The sequence below is a fragment of the Styela clava genome, chromosome 6 (assembly GCF_964204865.1).
Source record: "Styela clava chromosome 6, kaStyClav1.hap1.2, whole genome shotgun sequence".
NCBI classification, from domain to species: Eukaryota; Metazoa; Chordata; class Ascidiacea; order Stolidobranchia; family Styelidae; genus Styela; species Styela clava.
This window is the reverse complement of record NC_135255.1, coordinates 1,995,903-2,004,984: the sequence shown is the minus strand read 5'-3', so window position 1 is coordinate 2,004,984 and position 9,082 is coordinate 1,995,903. Positions and strand designations below refer to the sequence as shown.

General features: G+C 37.9%; 1 pseudogene across 1 annotated transcript; it reads left to right on the top strand.

The window, feature by feature from the left end:
• The first annotated feature begins 1,297 nt into the window (after positions 1-1,297).
• On the top strand, positions 1,298-3,205 carry LOC144411691 (diisopropyl-fluorophosphatase-like; annotated as a pseudogene). Its single transcript, XR_013476712.1, has 5 exons — positions 1,298-1,385; positions 1,845-2,066; positions 2,145-2,287; positions 2,473-2,677; positions 2,967-3,205. The product of XR_013476712.1 is annotated as a diisopropyl-fluorophosphatase-like (transcript).
• The last annotated feature ends 5,877 nt before the right edge of the window (positions 3,206-9,082 follow it).

Here is a 9,082-nt window from a genome sequence, read left to right as displayed (position 1 = left end):
ATCGACGCTCAAGAGATCACCGAGCAGCATTTACAGAATACGGGTCTATAACTGGAAACCTCTTACATCAAGCAAAAATATTATCATGAGAATTTTCTTGAAGCAATGTCGCGCACACTCAGAAGTTGAGGTGACTCACCTCTGCGAAGTTTCTATGATACTTTCTCTAATAAGCAATTTACTTTATTTTGTTTAAAACGATATATTTCGTTCGCATTTAGACTGGTGATGTCGTTTTCCCAGAAACAAATGTTTTCGTCGAATGGAAAGGAACATCGCCAAGCACTGGAGACCACGTTTCTACCTTCTCTAGCATTTATCTTACTGTGGTTAGAAACGTTTCTTATGCCCAAGATGGAATGGTGAATGGTCCTCCAAGATACAAGTGGAATGGCGTTGTTTGTCAAAGGAAAAATGAAGACATTACTTAGAAATTTAGTTTCGAAATATGTTAAATAGATGTTATCGAAGTAACAAGAACAGCGAATTGATTTACTATGTCGGTCTTGGGGCTATGAATAAGATTACGACACAGTAAAATGGATTCCTTCGTTCCTTGGACATAAACTATATGTTGGTTATACATATGTAGCTTACCCGAACCACTTATTCTATCTTGTATCATTTGCACAGCAACACCTTTGCATTGTGACGCAATTGTCACGTGTTTTAACATGGGCGCCCACAATTCTTCATCGGTAAAATCTACAGCGCAATATATATATGGCTTATTTGAACGGACAAGTTATTATCCAGTTACCGACCAGAAGAGTTGGGTTCATTGACTTGCGTGTGACGTGGACTTCATCGTAAAGAGCAACGCCCCTTCATACGGACTGCGTCTCTCCTAAGAGGCAAAATTCTCTTTCTATGACGTTCGTACAAAGAACGTTTTGCATATATTTACGTTTTTTGGTTTTCAGGTTGAAACTCTTTATATCACTCTCCTCATCCTAGCTAGAAGGACTATGTCGCTTATAAAAATATTATGTAACTTCTTAAAAGACTATTCCGTACCGTTATCTTATACATAAAATAACCTGGAAATGGGTAGGATAGCTACAAAACGGATCAAGAATCCCACGCGAAATACCACCATATGAAAAAAAAGTCCAATTTCACTCTGGTGATCATATCTTCTGAAATGCCGCCACAAGTTGGCCGTTATTTCCATTATGACATAGCGAAATGTTTCTTGTTGATTGCCGTTCGCAGTACGCCAGACAAACAATCGAATCATAGTCGTCACATGTTAAGTGCTAAATTACTCAGCATTTTGTGGTACCGTAGGAAAAGGGAAACATCAAGCATGTATTGATAATGTGGGACGCGATAACATGAGGCTTTTCGGACATGACAAGAAGAACGACAAATAACTGTCTCGGGTAACTATTTAATCTTTTCTGTTCTACTTTGCTGCAAGTAAACTATGTGAATGCATAACCTAATTTGTGCATATTTGCTTCGTGCGCAATCCAATTGCGTTTTAGGACTCCTTTGCATACAGTTCATATTACTTTAGTTAAAGAAAGGTACAACGGAAAGCAAGTCGTTAAATTTATCGTGATTCGTCAGTGACAAATTGCAATATGGCCGTCACAATTGAACTGAAATTTAAAAAAATCTGCGATGGTCTCGACGGATCTGAAGGGCCCGTCTTCAATACAAAGGGAGACTTCTACGCGGTGGCACTCATGCCAACTTTGGAAGATGGAAGATAAGACTTATTTGTTAGTGAAAATTAGTCATATAAATAGAAGTCTTGCCCGCATAAATACCTGAACATGAAACTAAAGTATCTACGTTTCAAGCGCAGCTAGCTTACTTCTGTATTTTTGCCCCAGGGTCGAAGAAGCATCTCAGTTTTTGGACAAGATTGCCGGAAATTTACATAAAGTAAATTTAGATACTGGTGAACACAAGGTCGTATGCACGCCTCTATTTGACGATTATGGTGGAAGGCCCGTCCGCCGGGTGCAAATCTGACAAAAAATGGGAATATTTGGATAGCTGATATGAGACTTGGGATACTAAAGTATTCACCCGAAGACGGCAAATGCCAACAAGTGAGTCGTCAGTTGAGAAAACACGATTAAAAAACAGTAAGTGTATACCACGTAATATTGCTATTGGTGTTTCCGCAGTTGAGCAAAGTCGACAGCTCGAGGAATGCCCTAAATGGTTGTAATGATCTCGTCTTTGATAAAGATGGAAATCTTTGGGTAACAGGTCCCGGAAGTCCGATCGCACTGCACCTTCAGCCGAGGACAGAACGACAATATTTCAGGTATATATATAACACTTTTTGGGATATTATTTATATTGAAATGTACAGGCGTGTGCTCATCGTATATCATTTTAATATTACGGCAGAACTTCAAAAAATCATATATTCAGAATCGTGACCAATTTTTCCTGTTACTGGCGACATTTTGAATATTCAGAATTATATTTTATTGAATTTTATTTAAGAAACCTTCCGGCCGTTTATACTTTCTTGAAAAAGGAAACACAATTCCAGTTGCAATGGATGAAACATTTAGGTTTTGTAATGGTATTGCTATCCACGACAATTTGCTGCTTGTTGCTGAGACAATGACCAGAAGCATTATTGCATTTGATGTTGTGTCGTCCGGTAAATTATCTAACAGAAGGGTTTGGGCAACGTTACCAAAAGGTATGTGTGCTTTCTTATCTAGACTCTGAAACAAGGGTTCGTGTGGCCTGGACTATTTCCACCCTTATAAATGTTAAGTACAAATTTATTCTTGTGAAGAATGAATTATGTCAGATGTAGTAAAATTTGATAGAACATCAACCCTGACTACAGTGGCCATTTTAAAAGTTTTATTTGATATATTTGAAAACGCTATCCACCTAAGAATGATTTTAATAATAAATATGTAGCAAGAGTGGAATACAGAATTCACGAATCCAAATAAAATTATCAAATATTGCTATTTTAGCTGATTACGACAATCCAATGAATGTTGGGGGACCAGATGGAATGGATTTTGATGTCAATGGAAATTTACTTGTAGCACACCACGGAGGTGGTCATCTGGAAGTATTTTCAGCAAACGGAGTTTTAAAAACCAGAATTCAATGCCCGTTCAAACAACCATGTAACTTACATTTCAAACCTGCTTCTCGAACCTGCTATGTTACTGAACATGACTTTAACGGAGTTTGGGATAGTACTTGAGAAAGAAAAACAAGCAAAATGCATTTCAACCGGCGAATATTAAGGTGTGAAGCGCCTGGCCAATTAGACCAATCATTTCATTAAGCACTGAAGCACTATTAAAAACTCATCTTTGACAATTTCTGTGACTCTCCTTTTCCTTGATTTATTATACGCCTACAACTAAATAGAGTTAATCACTGTATTAACCCAAACTGATGCCTTCAGTAAAATCGGGTATTAATGGTATTGGAGTTACGGTGAAATGCTATTCAAACGTTTTAGGACTGGCGATTTTTAACAGTATCACTGTTAAAAACGGACAGTCATTAAATATTTTAACTAGTATTTCACCGTAACATTAAAGAGTAACGGATAAATGCCATTTAAACGTTGAACGACAGGTTTTTTTAACAGTATTACTGTTAAAAATGGTCAGTCATCACTTATTTTACATAGCATTTCACAGTAACTTCAACGAGTAACGGTGAAATGCCATTTAAACGTTAAACGACTGGCTTTTTTTCTACAAAGATACTGTTGAAAAATATCAATCATTGAAAATTTTAAATAGCATTTCACCGTAACTTCAATTCAGTAACGGTGAAATGCCACTTAAACGTTGAACAGCTGGTTTTTTTTTAACAGCATTACTGTTAAAAACGGTCAGTCGTTTACCGATTAAATGGCATTTTTCTGTAAGTTTAATACTTGAAAAACGTCAGTTGTCAGTAATTCGGAGATTTGTTTTTTTATACATACCAGTATTTAAAATTGTAGTAGTGCACCGTTACTTCAATATTCCTAATGGCTAAATTCCTGAATACCGATTCCGGGATATCGGTACGGTAGTTGCACCACACTCAGCTAATCTAAGCAGAACAGTGTTAATTAAGCTTCTTGCTAACACACCGACTGTACTTAGGTCTCTTCTATGTTCTCACGTCATAATGTTATGAACTTACTAGTATCCTGAAGCAGCGGCAATGAAGGTTCCTATAATTCAAAAGCTCAGTATAACCTGTCCAGGGCCGGATCATGCCTTTTCCAGTTTTAGAGGCCCTAAGTAGTCGAGCTGGAAAAATCGTAACAACCGGAACGCAGCTAACTTGTGAAAATGTAATATATATTTACAACATGACGCGGACGCTACCACAAATTTTTGTCTGTCCTGAGATAGAGCCGAAGGACTACAATGAAATATGAAGAAATTATCTGGTATATGTCTGTTCAAAATTACGAGAATATTTATAGCAATTCAATACGAATGTGTTTATTAGAAAGGTATAGGATGAAATTTCACGGGGTCAGAGGTCGGCGAAACATCCATTACACGTTATTGATGTGCACTAAATATTTGTCTGCTGTAATGTAAAAAAAGTTATGGCGTAACAAGACGTAAGTTAATAAGTAAGTTTACAAGATGTACTAGAACTAGACTTTCTATGACATAATTTTATTTCAACAACCGGAACGCAAATGCAATTAAAAGTCCAACAACCGGAACGCCGTTCCGGTGCGTTCCGGCTACAGCTCATCACTGCCTATGTGTTTACACAATAGAAGTGCTAGTTTTGTATTGCACTGTTTACCTATACTTGATATTATTGTGGCCCGCGACCAATGCCAAAATAATTTTGTGGCCGGCGGAGCCCACAACCTTGGACCATCCTGACGTAGATGTTTGCATTGTTAATTGGTATTATCCTACTATACGTAGGTAGACAATTGTATTGTTTCGTAGCAATGCGAGGTTAGCAGTAGTCGTGTGGAATTGCTTGATAAAGACAGATGATGAGATTTGTTCATTCTAAATTAAATAGTTAGGGTGCTGTTACATTTGTTATTGTAAGATATTCTTGGTTAAATTCAAAATTTAGCGGGGTTAAAAATTTTAAAGGTAGTTTTAGTCACAAATAATGTTGACAAACTGAAGAATACTCGAAAAAAGCCGCGAGCGGAAGATACAAAGGAGAAATTAAGTGAGAACAGAACACCGCATGCACCTTCAGACATCCTTGCGTCTTCAATCAGCGGGGATCAACGCCCGACAAAAGACTCATCTACTCACCCTCATCGGATAGAAATACATCACTCAAACCATCCTTATAAGCGGAAGTATAGCGAAAAAATTATAAAGCTTGGTTTCAGAAAGCGAATGGTTAGGCGAAAAGAAAACAATGACGATGTATCTCACAAGTCACAATCTTAGAAAAATCTCAAAAGGCATTGTATGAAGTGGCATATTTAATCACAAAAGATAAAACACCACACACCATCGGAGAAACACTAATCAAAACTATTGCAATTAGTCAAATTATGAATGGAGACAAGGTAACTAAGGAAATGAAAGAAATATCAATGTCTGTATTTACCATTCGCCGACGTATCAACGAAATGGGTCAAGATATTAGGTGCCAACTGATTGATAGAGTCAAAGGAGGAAATTACGCTTTGCAATTGGATGAATCCACGGATACGTCTGGTTTAGCGCAGTTGATTGTGTTCGTTAGGTATACGAGTATAAGTTACTCAAATGTGACAATATGATGCTGATCCGAAATAAGCAATAGTGCTCTGGTACGTATAAAGTATTTTTCTCCAACATTTTATAGTAAAAGCGATGCCAAAGATTACGTACGAACTGCGTCCTTTGCAACTTCATTAAGTTGCAGATAAGATAAGTTCAATTTTGGGAGTATACGCTGAATTAATGGGCAGTTGGCAACGCTACATTTCATGGCTTAATAATAGTTTGGAGGGGAATTACACTCACTGGGCGACTTATATTTTTGACTTTTCAGCCTTCTCAGCCACGCAAAAGAAATTTGTATATACACCTACCTGAGTCGGATTAAAAAATGCAGGATATGACAGAACATTCGTTGAAAAAGACCAAGCGTGCCAAGACCATCGTTTTACCTTGCACGGAAATACAGGCGACATTGAATGAGTTGATGAAAAGGAACTCAGATATGTCGATATCGAATGACCTTTTCAATTTTTAAAAACAGTGACTCCAAACCTTATGGTTATTGATCACCAATTGAGATTCCAGCCTATATTTACGAATGCCGTCAATCATGTTTTGTCGACGTACGATTGAATCATCTCAATGGCATTCTCGACCAGTAAAACACACGGAAGTTAGTCGCAAGATGGTAAAGTTTATTTTGTCGATCGAGTCGCGATTATAGCGCCGTTAGGTTAGGTACTGAGTAGTATAGCGCCGTGGGTTGAAGCTGAGTAAGTTGAGGGAGGTCGGACAGTGGGCGAGGGTGGTAAGTTTAATTAAGGCAGATAGTGCAGTGGATCGAGGATAGAAAAGTTGAAGGAGATAAGGCAATGAGTCGAGGATAAAAAGGTTGAAGGGGATAGGAAGGTTGGGAGAAATAGGACAGTGAGTCGAGGATAGGAATGTTGAGGGAGATCGGACGGTGGGTCGAGGATAGGGATGTGAAGCAGATGGGCGAGGGAGACAGATTAGCGGATCGAGAATAGAAAGTGGAGGGAGTGGAAATCGTATTTTTGAGTTGCTCTTCCAGCACCTAGGATTATCGCAGTGTTTCATTGTTAAAGGGAGAGTTTGCAGTTATGAAGCCAATTATATTTGATACCTTGATATATTTGATCGATTTCAGTCTATGCATGAATGTATCAGTGATTTCTAGATGCAGTGATGGGACAAATATCGGCCGACAAAGTAAAATGATCAAACTTTCATTGAAGGGTTTAGATCAGGCAGTGGGTAGAGGATTTGAATTGGGATGACTGTATAACTTCACTGACTCTAAAGTCTAAACCAGAAGTCGGCAAACTTTTGTCGTTCGCGGGCCAAAATTAAAGGTTGCAAGTCATTGGCGGGCCGCACGTATTTTTAGAAAGTTAAAAACCAAAGGAATGGCCAATGAATCAAATTTTTTCACCAAGATTTCAGTTAAATTTCAAGCAGTGCGCGAAGACTGATCATTTAAATATTTTCAGCGTCATTAAACCATTTGCGCTCAGCATCAACTTTTTTAGGTTCTTTTGCCATTTCTCTAATTATATTCAATTATGGGCTCATTAAACGAGTGATTGTGAATTATATACTTGTTAGGTTATAATATAATTTAGTTTCTCAAAACAAATTCTGTCACGTAAAGAATATAATCGTCAATAAAGCTGTTTTGTAAATATAATTCAGTGAAGCGTCGCGGGCCGAATCCGGCCCGCGGGCCGTAGTGTGCCGAACCCTGATCTAAACCCTTCAATGAAAGTTTGATCATTTTACTGTGTCGGCCGATATTTGTCCCATTACTGCATCTAGAAATCACTGATCCATTCATGCATAGACTGAATTCGATCAAATATATCAAGGTATCAAATATAATTGGCTTCATAACTGCAAACTCTCCCTTTAACAAAGAAACACTGCGACAATCTTAGGTGCTGGAAGAGCAACTCAAAAATACGATTTCAATCCATTCATTGCTAGTAGACGGTTTAACAAGTATTTCGTGGTTTCCGTAGTATCTTAGTCAACTCAAAGACGAGCAACGATGAACACAATTGAATTGATATGAAAAGACATTTTAAATTCTCGGGTCGGCCTTGGATTGAATATTTTACGCAACAGAAATCTCGTTATCCGATGAAAAAGACGTTTTTTATAAAGTGGTCTAATCGCGATGTGTTGTTCGGGAATTTTCTATTCTGAACCCTCTCCCTTTTAGAAAACCATGGCTGCTGCGCCCTTAGTTATAGATAATGTTATATTTGAATCACTACCACATTTCGACACCACCGTCGTCAAATTTTATTAGTGACGTTAATGCTTCTTCACAGATACAGAATTAACCAAGTCAGTTTTTTAAGTGAACGAATAGCTCGCGGAGCCCTGAGGCTCCGTACGGAGCACTTATAGCAGTGGGGATCAACGCCCGACAAAAGACTCATCTTTTCACCCTCATCGGATAGAAATACTTCACTCAAACCATACATATAAGCGGAATAACAGCGAACTAATGTATAAAGATTGGTTTCACGTTTATTCTTATAAATGATGATTCACGTCCTCAATGTGTTGTTTGTTCCAACGAACAAACGTTCCTCATGTTCTTACCAACAAAAGCTTGAAAGCAGCGATCTTGAAACGCAAAGCATCCAAAATTAATTAAAAAACCAATACATTTTTTCCCGCCTATCAGCGTTTTCATACATAAAATACAATTACAGATCAAGGCTAGAGGTAGAAAAATATCTTCGAGCTGCCGTCTGCCAAAATAAACCTCGATAAGATATGTTGTGTACGCTTATACGCTTATAATTTGCATTCGTCATAATAAACGCTATTATTCACAACTTTATGTGCTAAGTTCCATATAATTTTGTGCAAGAAAAATGCTAGCGTCGACAATAGTCTTAAAATCAATAACTGAATACATGTTTACCAAATGCTTGGGTCGCAAGAAGTTTAAAAAAATATTTTGGGTCGCGCTAAAAAGTAGTTGCGGACCCCTGGTCTATACTGTGACAGATTGCATACCAGTACTAATTCGTTTTCGTCTTGATATATTTGATTATCGCTCACTTGTTAACATTTATTATTGAAGAGCGATCGGTCTGCATTCCGACGAGTTGCATTAGTACGTTTTTATTCATATTTTACACTACAGGGTTAGGTGACGTTCTATGCCAGGGGTGGGCAATTTACGGTCCGCGGGCCGGATCCTGCCCACTTGAATGTTTCATCCCGCCCACTTGTTCCTGCTGGAATTATGAGTATAGTTTTCGTGGATATAAATTTCCGTTGAAAATATCGAAAAAATAACAAATCGTATACCGTAATTCCCCTCGTATTATCAGCACCTGAATATAACCATCCGAATTATTTATGTCATCCAAAAACCCTAGGGC